This window comes from Eumetopias jubatus, unplaced genomic scaffold (assembly GCF_037043125.1).
Source record: "Eumetopias jubatus isolate StellerSeaLion01/CBP00866 unplaced genomic scaffold, mEumJub1_p1.0 scaffold_14, whole genome shotgun sequence".
NCBI lineage: Eukaryota > Metazoa > Chordata > Mammalia > Carnivora > Otariidae > Eumetopias > Eumetopias jubatus.
Genome location: NW_028274820.1, coordinates 91,438,066 through 91,454,319, shown reverse-complemented (window position 1 = coordinate 91,454,319; position 16,254 = coordinate 91,438,066).

Below are 16,254 nucleotides of genomic sequence, written 5' to 3'. Positions count from 1 at the left end.
AAACTTTGTGACCTTAGATCTTTGGACTTTATGTCTATAACTCTCTACTTCCATCTAATGTTAGGTTATAGACAATGCAGAAAGCTTCTTTCAAAAAGAAATTTCACCCCCAGAATGCTCAGATTTCAATACAGCTTTCTGGCTGCTTGTCACAACCAAGCAACAAAGCCATGTCTTCAGGAATGCTCCTTTTTAAGACAAAGAGCTGAACCATAAGTTAATCATATGCACATGAAGAGCAATCTGTTCATAAGCCCCATCTTAATTCTAGTCGGTGTTTACAGTGAAGCTTTCTCCAGCTTCGGACTCCCTCCAGCCTTGTTCCAGAATCTACAGCTTTGCTTCCCAAAACATGATCTCAACAACTGCACTGCAACCAGGTCAACCTGAAAAAAGAAGTGATTTGGCCAAGACTACTTTACTTTAGGAGAAGGTTTCCAACTTCCCTTGATAGGTTTTTAAACTTGTCCTTTTAACAGCTATTCCAAACCCAAGTTGTTTCTATCTGATAGAACATCTTCAGTCATTCAGCAGCCACGGAGACCTATGCCCTCAAGGAATTTGCAATTGAGTGAGAAGGACACAAAATAAATACATATAAAAGAGCAAGGCAACCTAGAACCATACGCGATGCTAAGACTCCTGTGGTTTCAGCTGCGACTACAGAATGTTGGAGAAAGAGGAGACCAGCGAGAACCAGAATGGTCTCCACGTGTCAGGTTGGACCTAGAGGAAAATACAAGGTGCTAGGAGGTTGGGGACCACATGGTTAGGAGCCCAGAGATAAAAATATCCAAGAAGCAGGAAAGAGACTAACACAACGAGAAGGTGGGACGCATCTTTTGAAACCAAATGTGGTTTGAGAGACATGAAACCAAGCAGAGGAATTCAGACAGGAAGGCATGGGAAGCAGGCTCAGTGAAACGATAGGTCGACATAAAGAAAGTGGTCTTTGGGGAAGGCACACGGAGCATAATGCTTGAGGAGGAGGAAGTTGGATACCAGGCAGCACGCCAGGAGTTACCCCTGACAGCCACAGTGGAAAGAGAAAGTAAGAGACAGACATCAGATATTTTCAAAGATGGAATTGATGGTACTTGGTGAGTGGGGACAGGAGATAAAGAAGCATTTGAGTTTCTGGGAGAATAAATTAAGAGCTAAATTAAGAAAACAGAAAAACAGAGAGAATAGAGGAACAGGTTCTGGAAGAGAGAATAGGATGAAATCCTTGAAAACTTTAAGGATGAGGTGATGGAGACACTCTTGACTGGGAATGTGTACACCTGAGATCAGGGCCAACCCAGAGCCAGACACAAATTTCTGAATTGTCTCCATAGACTTGATAAAGTCACACACACAACTGATGTCTGAGGGACGCGTGTTATTGAGAGAAGTGGGCTAAGGATCATGACTGAAGCTGCCCGAGTATCCACTTAGCCACTTGGTGCAGGAAGCCGAGGAGCTGGTGGAGAAAACAGAGAGGCTCAGAGAAAAAGACAAAAACTTTCATAAAGCTGAAGTTGGTGTCCACTACTACAAAGAGGTAAAGGGAGTCAGGATGGATTGAATTAAGGTCATAGAACTTGAGATTTAGAAATTGCTTCCGGTGGCTGCTGGGGTGCCAGGTGGCGGGGGGGGGGAGGGGAGCCAGGGGGTGGGGGGTTACCATTCAGTGAGGACAGAGTTTCTGTTTTGCAAGAGAAGAGCCAGGGATGGTTGGTGGTACACAGTGATATGAATGTGCTTCACATCACTGGGCTGTACACAGACAAATGCTCTTTACATCATATTCTCCCAAAGCACAGTTTTCCTCATGAATAATTCAGCAAATTTGTGTAGGAGTCTCATGCACGACGTAGGTCAGTAAAAATCCCTGTGGGCAAGGAAATGTCTTATTCCAGAAAGAGGACACAGGCTACAATATTTTAAATTAACTGTTGCATTAGAGTCTTATTCATTCCAATTAGTCTGTCAGTCTGTGAATGACTGTAAGGCACAGTCAGAATACGGTGCTCAGAAGATACTCATAAATAGAACTAATCAGTTAATTAGATATTGTTCATAGAATTATTATACTACATAAGCTAACAGTATTCCTACACCTGGAAAAAATATAGGACTTACAATCCATCAACTGGTTTTATCCAAAAATCATTAATAAGACCGGAGAATAAAAAAAAAAAAAAAGTGAGGGTCACGTTAACCATACTCACCTTTTTGTACCTGTTGTTCTCTCCCTGACCTATTTCTTGGTAATTATAAAATTACTGATTTATTGAAAGTTGTTCAGCACTGTAACAATGCTGTTTTCCCCCGTGGATGCGTAAATTACTATGTCCTTTATAAAGAGAAAAGGTACTTACGTTTTTGTTCCATCTCTTGGGTATAACCAACAACACATAAAGGCTTGAGATATGCAGAGTGACATTTCTCTGAGCAGAACCCCCCCCCCAGTACCTGAATATGGACCAAACATTGTCGTCATAAACAGATGCTTTGCGTCCATTTATAGCACCCATATCTGAGGTTACTGTAGCAAATGAATGGTTTTTGGTGTGAGGGGTGGAAAGCGTGCATCCACAATGGAACTAAGGGTCCTTTGAGAAGTCCAACTTCATCTCTTAGCCAAATTATTCCTGGCCACTTTTGGAACTTGTCTTAAACAAAACCATTGTACTTGGCAATCTAGGGAGGAGGAGAGGGGGATTCTTGAATTACAGGGTGAGAAAAATCGACTTAAATCACGAACAAGGTATATATCAAATTAAGAGAGGGTACAGAGAAGGCTCTACTTGCCCCCTCCAAAGTGGATGTTTTTCATCAAGAAGAAAATTTCCTTCGAGTTACATAAGAAGAACTGGATTTGTGAATCTGTCAAATATGGCAGGAAACACTAATTACTAGTTTGCAGTAACTAACAGAATTACATTCAGTGTTGATGGCACGGAGATGTATAATTTCGCTGGATGGTGTCTTCATTGTTATTGGTGGGATTGCTCTCCGCATTTCCTAAATGCCACTAATTTCCTTGGGATCTTGTATAATTCTAGTAGCTAGTAATAACAGGGCCAGGTTTAAGGTATGGTCCTAAAAGACTTCTTCAGGCACCACTGGGTGAGACTCAGCATAGAGCACCACTTCCACATGAAATGTGATTTTTTTTTTCCTAAAAAACTTCCACTGTTAAAATAATAATGTGAATTAGCTTATAAATAAGAAGTCAGACTATTAAAAAAAGGAAGTCAGACTACAACTTTTTTTTTAAAGATTTTATTTATTTATTTGAGAGAGAGAGAGCACATGAGAGGGGGGAGGGTCAGAGGGAGAAGCAGACTCCCTGCTGAGCAGGGAGCCCGATGTGAGACTCGATCCCAGGACTCCAGGATCATGGCCTGAGCCGAAGGCAGTCACTTAACCAACTGAGCCACCTAGGCACCCCACAGACTATACCTTAATAGCCAAAGCATAATAAAAAGACTATCTCCTTGAAGGATAAAAAAAATAAAAAACTTTTAGAAATAGTTTTTGAAGAAGAAAGGATCAAAACTGAAATTTTAGAATCTTTTAGAAATTACTGACAATAAGGCTACAATATACAAACATTTTTGTAAAAGAAATCAGGGCAAATTCAGAGTCAGAAATGCCTTTATTGTTGAACAAGAAAAATGAGATAAGCATTTAACTCAAGAAGCTAGTTGATCAAAAAAAAACCCCCAAATACTAAAATATACCAGTTACAAGTGTTGGACAATCGAATGCGTGTCCATATAATAGATGTTCTGGGCATTGTGTTTAATGAGGTATTTCTAGATGTACTGAAATGGCACATGTCCAAAAGGATGTTAAAGGAAGAAACCAAGGTCTTAAATCACTAATGTGGTACTGCAACCATTTATGTTTATTTTTTCTTTTTGAGTTAAAAAAAAATGTCTATTCCTCCATCACCTCTAACTAGAAACAAGAAATGGGACAGGGGAAGTGGGGAATTAAAGTTCAAGGAATGGAGAGTGTAGGGTGACTTACATTTTACATTTACAACCTTTCAAGGACCTTTCAGTATGTTTTGGCCATGAGAATTATTATTTACTCAAATAAATAAATTTAAAATAAAAGTGGTCAGGGGAATAGCTTTACCCAGCAGCTCATTTTGTATTCTCTTTGAAGACAGAAAAGTTTCTTCTTGCTGGTCCACAATCCCTTTCCACCTCTCTTGATCCCACTCTGCCTGAAAGATGAGCCCTCTACCTCTAAACTACCCAAAGTAGGAAGGCCCCCCAGGCCATAGAGTTGGGCCGACGCCATTTTCTCTCGGAGTCTCATTTTACCATCCAGAAGTCATGTCCTGGTAAGTAAGCCTCTATGTTTGTCATTTCTATTCTTTTTTTCCTTTGACTTCCGTCCCCTACTCTTTACACTTAAAATCAATACTGCTTACCTATACAAGAATGCTCTTCAGTGAAATGAGTTTTCAGAGATGCTGACTTTTACTCAGCAATATCAACATTTTCCCTTCTGAAGCTTTTATTTCATTTCATTTCATTTCATTTCATTTCATTTTTGAGAGAGAGAGCATGAGCAGGGGAGGGAAGGGGCAGAGGGAGGGAGAGAATCCCAAGCAGGCTCCACGCTCAGTGCAGAGGCCAGCTTGGGGCTCGATCTCACAACCCTGAGATCATGACCTCAGCCAAAATCAAGAGTTGGATGCTTAACTGACTGAGCCAGCCAGGTGCCCCTCCCTTCTGAATTTTATTTATTTTTATTTTTTTAAAGATTTTATTTATTTATTCGACAGACAGAGAGAGAGAGAGAAGTGCGTGCAAGCAGGGGGAGAAGCAGGCTCTCCGCTGAGCAGGGAGCCCAATGCAGGGCCCAATCCCAGCACCCTGGGATCATGACCTGAGCCGAAGGCAGACGCTTAACCAACTGAGCCACCCAGGTGCACCAAGAAATTTTTAAATATTTTCTAAATTAAAGAGTTCTGTAGATGATTGCTTAAATTCACACATTTCTAAGACTCTATGCTAATTTTTAATGCCTATGAAAGTAATGCATTAACAATCTATTTCCATGTGAAATTATTTTTTGAAAATGTTATTTTGCAATTTATTTATGGTGGGTATGTATAACCCATTAAAATGACTAAAAATTGAGTCTACTGAAAGAGACAGATTCAGTGATACTGCAACTTAGAAAAAGCAATGTTTTCTAGGGTTTGAGCTTTAAGTCTTCTTGCCTACTCCTTCAGTTCACACTTTCTATTCACACTTCTCATTTCACATTAGAGAAATGAAAAGCTCAGAAGCTGAGCTTCTGTCAGCTTCAGAAGAGGCCGTTTCCCCGGGCTCTTGGCTCCCCAAAATTCCACCCAGCTTTAATTCCAACGGGAAGTGGTTCAGAAGTTGACATGTGGCAACCATCGCTAGGTTTCTCAGAGTAGTGACCCTGAGAAGGGAGACAGCATAGCCATAGTGCCTTCTGCTCCTGTGAAAATGTAGAGGCAATCTCTTCTCCTTGCACAGATGTTGAGGGAGAACTCCCTCTCTGTGCACAGTCGAGCTGAGTTCCCACCTGCTGGATAAAGAATCAAATTCTTTTCTGTTCGGAGCTAAAATAATTATGGCTTGCCTTTCCCATAAGGTCTTCAAATAAATCCATTCTAAAGGAGCCTTTCTCTGCCGAGGAATTTTCTTTGCATTTCTGGATACTTTCTGAACCCAACCATTGCCTGCTTATGCACAGCATTTTTAAGGGAATCCACAGCCCCAAGGATAATAGGGGATAAAAACCAGAGCTTACAAAGTTAGCCGTGCCAAAGCAAATTAGACCTACTAAGAAAAAGGGAATGAATGGACCTGGGGGAAAAACTACTTCCATCTATCTATCTGCATGACTATCTCCTTCCTGGAGTGACCGAACAGGATTCATACCTGGACTTCTGAGTTCCACAGCCCCAAAGAGCTTCTACCCCCTCATCATCAGCTGTTATTTCCCCCAGTCCACCACCCTGGATGTCATCTTCCTCCCACAGACTATGCCTGGCCCCCATCCCTTTCTGTCTAGCTCATACCAGGTACAACCATTAATCAACTATTAATCAAAGATATCCATCAATTGTTAGTGCTAGAGAGCAGGAAGAAAGGAAATAGTGTATGCCCCAAAGGAACACATAGAACTGTGTGAATGCCAACAAATAAGTGATAAGAATTTGTGCATGAGTCACAAAAATGCTAAAATACTTTTCCTGAATGAAGACCGAACTCAGTAATGATTCTGGAAAGAATGGATGAAGTGTATTTTCCTTCAGCGTCGTCACTCTTAATATCTTAATACCATACTGGGTCAAAAATAAGCATTTCTTTCAATACTGGAGGCATTATGTGATAAACAATTTAATTGACTATTTATTCAAATATATTTACTGTATTGGATTTCTAAGGCTACCATAACAAAATACCGCAGACTGGGTGGCTGAAACAGCGTATTTATTTTCTTGCGGTGCTGGATGCTGGTAAGTCCAAGATCAAGGTGTCAGCAGGTTTGGTTTCTTCTGAGGTCTCTCTGCTTGGTCACCTTCACTCTATATCTTCACATGGCCTTTTCTCTGTGCAAACTCATGTCTGTATCTTAATCTCCCCTTTTCATAAAGGACACCCGTCATATTGGATTAGGGGCCACCCATTTGACCTCATTTTACCTTAATTACCTCTTTAAAGACCCAATTTCCAAATACCGGTAGCAGGAATTTGTTTTCAGGCACTACAAATTAGGAATTCCAACATATGAATTTGGGAAAACACAATTCAGTCCATAAAATTTACTAAAACATATCAGAATCTCACTGTAATTTGATCTCTAGAATTATGTCAGGGGATAACTAAGTAAAATTTTACAATAAAGTTCCTGCCACACTTTTATAACTAAACCTCCTTGGGTTTGTTTAGTTACAAAATAAAAAATTGAATTCTACATATAAAGTATAATTATGGCAATGTTTCAGTGGATAATCTTTTGATAAATTATTTACAAAAAAAAAAAAAAACAGAAGAAAAAAACCCACAAAGCCACAATAATTCTGCTGTCTGCATCCATGCCCCTCCGTGGTACCTTCTCAGGCTGACTCTGATCTTAACCATATGTCTGACTTTGGCCAATTAGACATTAGTAAATGTGACATAAGCAGAGGCTTGAAAATTACTTGAGCACATGCCCTTTTAATGTGCTTGGAACCCCTGCAACCATGTGAAGAGTCCAGAGGAGCCTGCTGGATGACGAGAAACACATGGCCCATTTTCCCGTTGCTCCAGCCAACACCCAACCACGCCTCAGAAGCAGAACCTGTTCATGTGATTGCATTTACATCAGTGAGCCCGGCCAAGAACCTCCCAGCTGAATTCAGGCCAAACTACCAATCCACTGGGTCATGAGCTAAACTAAAGGTTACTGTTTTAAGCAGTTAAGTCTTGAGGTAGTTTGTGAACTAAGTAACGCTATGAAAAGTTTAACACATTAGAATTTACTTATTTAAATACAAATGAATAGAATTAATATTTGCCTGTTAAAATGCCAAAAACAGAGTTGGTAAAAATTTTCAGAGACTGGGGCCCCTGGGTGGCTCAGTCAGTTAAGCCTCTGACTCTTGATTTTGGCTCAGGTCATGATATCAGGGTTGTGAGATCGAGCTCTGTGTCAGGCTCTGCACTGGGTATGGAGTCTGCTTGGGATTCTCTCTCTCCCACTCCCTCTGCTCATGCACTTTCTCTCTCTCTCTAAAAAAAAAAAAAAAAAACTAATTTGGGTGAAGACTAATATAGTTCAGTGGTAGAAATCTGAATTAATAGACCATTTAAAAGGAGTATACTGTAGCATTTTAAGTCTTACAAATCAATAACTAATAAATTGTGGCTATCAAAAATTTTGCTAAACCAGGTATCATCAATAAGTAAAATGATTTGCTGATTCATGAAGGTTATGCCAGTGAGGCAGAAGCAGGCTCAAGAAAAAAAGGCAAAAAAGGAAAGAAAAGAAAAGAAAAAGAAAAAGAAAGAAATTTCATTTCATTCTCAACTAGCAGGTCTGTTAACGAACAGCAAGCAATTCATCTGGCAGAAGAGGAAGAGGAGAAGATGAGAAGTTTTCAAATCTGAAAGGATCTGGGCTCTTGGCTGATGACTCAGCTTTCTGAGGCAGGCAGCTCCCTGTGCCAAGCCCAGCTCAGCAGCTCTAAGGAGGCTAATTGTTAACTGCTAACTCATCTCACCTAGATAAATTAGTCTGTCTGCCCCAGTATGAGAAGACAGTGGCTGCGGGGCGCCTGGGTGGCTCAGTCGTTGAGCATCTGCCTTCGGCTCAGGTCATGATCCCAGGGTCCTGGGATCGAGCCCCACATCGGGCTCCCTGCTCAGCGGGAGTCTACTTCTCCCTCTCCCTCTGCCTGCTGCTCTGCCTACTTGTGCTATCTCTCTGTCAAATAAATAAAATCTTTAAAAAGAAGACAGTGGCTGCAAAGCCCACACTAGAGTCCAATGGCCAGATGTGACAGTTCGTAATGAGGGCTCCCTGGGGACCCACTGAGAGTGTAATGCCACCTGAGACCCCTCACCAGGAGGGATAAAAGCTGGGGGAACAGAGGCTCACGACAAAAGAGCAGGAATAACTGCACACAGGTTTATTGGTACAGGCAACCACATAATGTCCAAACTGAGACAATTTTGAGAACAAAAGGGGGTGTCACTAATAATTATGCTGAGACCACACTGTCAACTAGAACTGGCCCTTTTGGAGTCAAGAGTTCACAGACTGGGACGCCTGGGTGGCTCAGTCGTTAAGCGTCTGCCTTCGGCTCAGGTCATGAACCCAGGGTCCTGGGATCGAGTCCCACATCGGGCTCCTTGCTCAGTGAGGAGCCTGCTTCTCCCTCTCCCTCTACTGCTCCCCCTGCTTGTGCTCTCTCTCTCTCTGACAAATAAATAAATAAAAATCTTTAAAAAAAAAAGAGTTCACAGACTCTTTATCATATGTTAGGTACATATCATAGTCAAAGAAAATCCAAAAGGAAAACACTCTACAAGAGGATCAAGAGGAAGTTGGTAGAAGACTGTGACTTCACAAAAAAACAGAGTCTAGAGTGACCCTCTTGGGAAGAGGCAGCCCATACCCTCAGGATCCAGGAGTACAGAGCCTAGAAAGATCCAGAAACCAACCAACAGCCACAGGAAGAAGGGATGCATTGTGGGAATGGTGACTCACTGTGGGGAGGTCTGACTGCTTGTGAGACAACCTTCCTGGTACAGATATTTAAAAAAGAAAAGAAGCTCTCTGAGGTGTACCATCCATTCATTTTCAGCAAGTGTTTTACTGAGAGACAACTCTCGGCTAAGCCCTGCTCTAGATGCTACAGAGGGACACTAGACAGACAAGGTCCCTGCTATCGGGAGCCTACTTTCTAATGCGAGACATGCAATAAACACATAAACATACTCCCTTATACTCATGGTAAGAGTTATGAGCAAAGTAAGGACAATGGTGTCATCACCTGTGTCTCTGGGTGGTGACTGAATTGATACATGATAAAGAAAGACCTGAGAAGCTGACTTTTGAGCCAAAGCACAAAATGGAACTGGTCATGCAAAGATTTTGGAGAAGAGAGTATTTCAGACAGAAGAGACAGCCTCTACAACCAGAACAAGTCCACGTGGCTGGAACAAAGGGCAGTGGAGAAAGGGGGGGTGAGATCAGAGAGTCTGGGAGAGGACAAATATGGTAAGATCTGTGGGTTTCCTCTGAGTGTGAGGGAGGTTGTGAAAGGTTCCCTGCAGACAGAGACATAATCCAATTTACCTTTTAAACATAGCACCCTGGTTTTTCCCTGGAGAACAGGTTGTAACCACAAGAGCAGAGAACTTGGAGGAGTCCAACAGAGAGATGATTTGGATCGGCAGAGATGGACAGAAGCTGTTTGCTTTGGGCTCTGTTTTGCTTATGGCTCAGAAGTGGAGCTTATGAGAAAGACAAAGAATGAGGTAGGTTCTTCCTTGGTCAGCTGGAAGGATAATGCCGTATAACTGAGATTATGAAAAGCAGGGAAAAAGCAGGTTTCCTTCTGCCTTGTAAATATTAAACTTGAGATAATTAGCAAACATCCAAATAGAAACATCAAAAAAAGCAGTTGTATATATGGCTCTAATTCTGAAGGAAGATGCCAGAGCTGCAGTGAAAATTTTGGAGTCATCGAGGATAAATGTCATTTAAACCAAAGTACTTAATGAGATCAGTTACGGAGAAAGAGCAAATAGAGAAAAAGCTTGTATCCAACACCCAACTGTGTGTCACTCTGACATTTAGATGATGCATTCAAGGAACCAACACAGACAACTAGGAAAGAGTAGCCAAGGAAGCAGAACCGACAATGCAGAAAATGCAGTGTCATAGAAGGCAAGAGAAGACAGTGTCAGGACGACAAAGCAGTCTGCTACAAAGTAACTGAATCAGACTACAGAGAAGCAGTCTTTGGATTTTGTAACATGGAAACTAATAATAATCTTGACAGAAACAGTTTCCAATGCCTGACAGGGATAGATGATTTATCGGAGTTGATTGAGAAGGTGAGTGGGAGGCTGTGACTTTAAGACAAATCTTTCTAGAAATTTTGCTCTGACTCCCCTCTACTCCCATAGTTTCATGTGAAATAAACAGTAGTACCCACAAAGTCTGGTCCTGGAGGTTCATCCCGCGTCCCTTTGGGTAGCTCAGCAGAGAGCCGACTCAACAGGTCTGAGTGAGGTCAATAGAACAGGCTGATATATCAGGTGTTGACTTCCAAAAGCTCTCCCTTTCTATCAAGACCACTTTTGAATAGGAAGCACTCCCTCTTATGCTGCTATCTAGGTAAGAGGTTAGCAAACTGGCCCCATGAGTCAAATTTGCTCCCCCCCCCCCGCCTGCTTTCTAAATAAAGTTTCAGTGATGCGTGGCCATTGGCAGTAATGCACATATTGCTTATGGCTATTTTCACACGACAAGGGCAGAGTTGAGTAGCTGCGAACCTGTGGCCCACAGAGCCAAAAATATGTACTCTTTAGCCCTTTACAGAGAAATTTTTGCCGCTTCTGTTCTAAATAACAATTCCCTATAAATATACAGTCCCTGTGAGTATAAATAGATAGTTCCTATCAATACGGAGAGCATTATGGGAGCGAGGTCCTCTCCATGGGATCCCTGGCCACAGTTGCATCCTGTCCAGCTAAGCCAAGCTTGAGTCCAGAGCTCTCTAGCAAAAGAGGTGCTTGAGGGCGTATGTGTGCCCTGCTGCTTCTCTCCTTGTGCCTTTCCCTGTTACATCTGTTGTAGACCTTTTTCACTCTAACTATAGTGGCCTCTGTCTAGGATCACTTTGCCACATGACAGGTAATGACGGACTCATTTCTTCCACATTGTGTCGGGGTCTTAAAAAGGATAGGAGAAGCAAATTGTAAATTACTGGGGAATGGAGAATAGTATGTATGTTTTGGTTTTCTAGACCCAAACTCAAAGCTCCAAAAAGAACAGGATTTTGGCCAAGGCTGTTGATGAGAGCTGATGGAAAGAGATATTTGACTGGGATCCTAAGTCCTTGAGTCCTTGACTAGCTGACACTGTAATGGGTCACATTGTGGGAGGAGGGAGCCACATGCTCAGAATACATTCCAGGAAAATATAAAGCTCTCTGCTTAGTGAAATTGTTGGTATCTAAAGCCCCACGGGATCTAGTTCCCTGGTGAGCTGGGTGAATGTCCAGGGTAAGATTTGGTATCCAGATTACCACTTTTCCCTTGTCCCCATCCAGGGTAAAAACACAATTAACTAGCTACATTGGCATCAGACTATCAGCTTACTTGACAGTAAATCAGGATCAGAGACCATTGCAAAGCTTCCTTTATCACCTCCCAAACCTAGAGTTTGGTTGAGCGTGCAACCCTGATGAACCCATGCAGTTACCGTCTTGAAGAAGCTGAAATTAAGAGTAGAGAAGTGCAAATCCCTGCCAACCCTGAAAGCACGTATAGATGAGAGAGATGTCCCACGTCACCTGAATCACAGTGCAGCAGCCATGCCCCTGCCAAGGAGACGCGAAGTCTTCCAAGGGCTCCCCAGTCCAACAGTTGAATTCCTTTCACTTTCTTTCTTGAAAAAATAATTTGGATAAAAGGGCATGAACCTTGAGAATGGAACAGAAGCCCCCGTATGTAAATATAAGGATGGGTTTGTCATATTTTCCCTAACACTGGTCTGGATGTGCTATGGGCATTATTTGACCTTTAGGTTTGGGCTTTAACTAGAAGGAAGCTGAAGGGTTTTCTTCTTGGCTTTCTAGATCTTACCACTCTCCTAGGGACAGTAGGGACAAAGAAAGCCCACTCTCCAGAGTTCCAGAGCCAAACATACCTAAGCTGTCCTTGCCAGGCTTCCTCTTATGTCTTCTACTTACCTCTTCTAAGTCTTCCATGATCAAGGACTACTTCCAAATAGAAGTCTTCCCAAGCTCACTTTGCAAGGTAGAAAAGATAAGGAGAGAAGAGGCTCCAGTGATGTCATCCAGGCTTGAGACAGAGATTTTCCTGTATCCACTAAAAGCCACTAATTCTACAGTGAAGATTATATATACACACACACATACATACATGTCCACATACATATACATAATTATATGCACACACACACACACACACACACACACACTTCTTCCTTGACTTTGGGAAGAGGGAGTAGTACAGCACATATCCTTGAATTCCACCTAAAGCTTATGGAATGCCTCTGACAAAAAGTATATCATGATGCCTGGGAAGAAAATAATTTGCTATTCTGATTCAGAAGACTTTTAACTTGAAATTGGAAGGAAAGATGAAATATTCTTAGTTAAAATTGGAAAAATATTAAGACAGTCCACATCACTTCTGACATTAAAAAAAAAAGTTAACAGTGGCTGAGGTGCCCGGTAATTCAAAAGAGAACATCACTGAAAGTACAAGAGCCTCCATGTATTTCAGTAGACATACCAGTGCCTTCAATGGAGGTTAGGGTGAAAAGTCAGGGTGAACTACAGGCTCAGCAAAGAAGACCAATTTTACCTCATAAATATCACTGTGACTTGGTGGACCAGAATTCATTATGAAGACAGTGATCAAAGATGTATCTTGTTCAAATGAGATCAATCAGAAGTGGAGATAGCAGCTTAAAGAATTTGTAACTGAGTGTCAGTCTACAAATGGGAAGATGTCACTGCCTAATAACCATGGTGAGTGAAGAAAAAAGAGAGACCTGCAGGCTGACTATCATAGTGGGAGTGTTCTATGAAGGATGCTGCCACATGAAAATATATTTAATGTCTTTTTGAAATAGATAACAGAACTGGACTTGAGCTATGATAGAGATATAAAGGATGTTAGAAGGGAGTCTACTCCCAACCTTCATGTATCCGTGAAATAACTCCCACTCCAGTAAGGGATGACATGCCAGTAAAACTTCTATCTATGCTTCTCACTCTTTATACACTCCCCAGCATTGGAAGAGGAGTGAGCTATCCGACTGGTGTAAGTAGACAGATTCTGACATCAGTTGATTTACTTTTTGGATAGGAACAGGATAATGACATATGGTGTCCTAAGTTGCCTTTATCTCATCAACCCTTCTCTCGGGGCTTGATACAGATGAGGCAGTGATTCTTCTCTTCTGGATGGAGAACTGTCTGGGTAGGACTGCCACCTAGAAGTTATAGAATACCTCTGATAACAAGAATATCATGCTGACTGCCTTAGAGACTCTTCTCCCCAAGATCCAGCCAAGGAGCAGGTTTTAGAAAGCACAATTGTGGTTGCAGATTCAAGGTACCTGTTCCAGTCCAGATCTAGTAATAATAGTAATAGAGATAGATCTAGATGTATGGATCTCATGTCTGTCTTTTGTGTCTATTTCTCCCTGGGGCCCCTAAAATTCTAAAAACGGGTACTTGAGTTACATACATTTTAGAAATATTTAGAAATTCAAAAAAAAGTTTCTTTTTTTAATTTAATTTAATTTTATTATGTTATGTTAGTCACCATACAGTACATCATTAGTTGGAAAATCCAAAAGACTCCTCCCCCAAACTCATACAGAAATTCGGTAATGTGGCAGGATACAAAATCAATGCACAGAAATCAGTTGTTTTCTTATACACTAACAATGCAACAGAAGAAAGAGAAATTAGAGAATCGATTCCATTTACAATAGCACCAAAAAACCATAAGATACCTTGGAATAAACCTAACCAAAGAGGTAAAGGATCTATACTCTAGGAAATACAGAACACTCATGAAAGAAATTGAAGAAGACACAAAAAGATGGAAAAACATTCCACGCTCATGGATTGGAAGAATAAACATTGTTAAAATGTCTATGCTGCCCAGAGCAATCTATACCTTCAACGCCTTACTGACCAAAATTCCAATGACATTTTTTCAAAGTGCTGGAACAAACAATCCTAAAATTTGTATGGAACCAGGAAAGACCCCGAATCGCCAAGGAAATGTTGAAAAAGAAAAACAAAGCTGAGGGCATCGCATTGCCTGATTTCAAGCTGTATTACAAAGCAGTGATCACCAAGACAGCAAGGTACTGGCACAAAAACAGACAATATAGACCAATGGAACAGAATAGAGAGCCCAGATATGGACCCTCAACTCTATGGTCAAATAACCTTCGACAAAGCAGGAAAAAATATGCAATGGAAAAAAGACAGTCTCTTCAATAAATGATGCTGGGAAAAATGGGCAGCTGTATACAGAAGAATGAAACTCAACCATTCTCTAACACCAGACACAAAGATAAACTCAAAATGGATGAAAGACCTCAATAGGAGACAAAAAAAACAGTTTCATTAAAAAAAAAAATATCTTCAGAGCTCAAAGCACAGAGCTCACCTTTGGTCTTATGTCTTCTTTTGTCTTTCTGGGGATCTAAATCCTACATTCTTTATGCTCCAGCTGAGATGCCACTTCTATGTTCGACGACTATTGCCAACAAAGTTTGGGTTTTCTCTAGATTGTAAACTCCTTGGAGCAGAAACCGACAAACCATCAACTTCTCTGTCTGTCATCATCTTCCCTTTAAAACTTGCTCCTGTCTCTGTCCGCTGAGTCAGGAGTCTCAGAGTCATACCAGACTCCTGCCTCCAATTCATACCCCTGAGTATCTCACATGACAATGTGCTCCATTTGCCGTGGACTATTTCAGCTGATGTCCCTTACCCTGGCCCAACTATCAAATATGATCAGTTATATAGACACCTTAAACCCATATCACCATCTTCCTGTGTCTTAAGCCAAGTCCCCTATCCCCCTCATCAAGACACAGTCCTGTAACAGCCCAAATACTCTTCCAATGTCTTGCAATTCTATCTTCCTCAGCCGCCAGAGCAGTCTGTCGAAAAGTCAAATGTGTTCATGCTATGTCTTTATTTAAAACTATTCTATAGCTCCCTCAGAGACAAGCCCAAAATGAAATGTCTGGCCTCTGAATATATCTCACATTCCACCAATTTGTTTTTGTAAATCAAACTTTAGTCATCCCAAAATGCAGGTGTTCACACAGCTCGTGCTGTCCTTCCTCTTTCTGTCTGCTCACGCTGCCTCCTTTACCTGGAGACAATCCTCCCTCTACCCTCATTCCCCAAATTACATGGCAAACTGTTCATCCCTCACAATCCAGCGCAAGCTTCGCCTAGTGCCAGACACCTACTCTGACCACCCCAGGTTTGAATTATGGGACCATTCTCTACGTTGCCATAATGACTTATTTTCATCTCTACTGAATTTATAATAGTTTTTTTATGGTTTATATGTTTGTTTCTCTCACTAGACTGGGAGATTCTTGAGAATAGAGAGCTACTTTTTCCTGATTTGGGGGACCACGGTTAGAAATACCAGTCCACAGTGGGCAGTCCATAAATATTTTTTACAATATTTATGACAAAACATTTTATACAGAGAAAAATAATACTATTAGCACCTATATCGCTACCACTTGAAATCTATGATTATTATTTTACTAAACTGCTTTGTCACTTTTCTATTCATTCCTCTATCCATGCATCAATCCATCTTGTTTTTTTAAATTTTTTATTGTTATGTTAATCACCATATATTACATCATTTGTTTTTGATGTAGTGTTCCATGATTCATTGTTTGTTCATAACACCCAGTGCTCCATGCAGAATGTGCCCTCTTTAATACCCATCACCA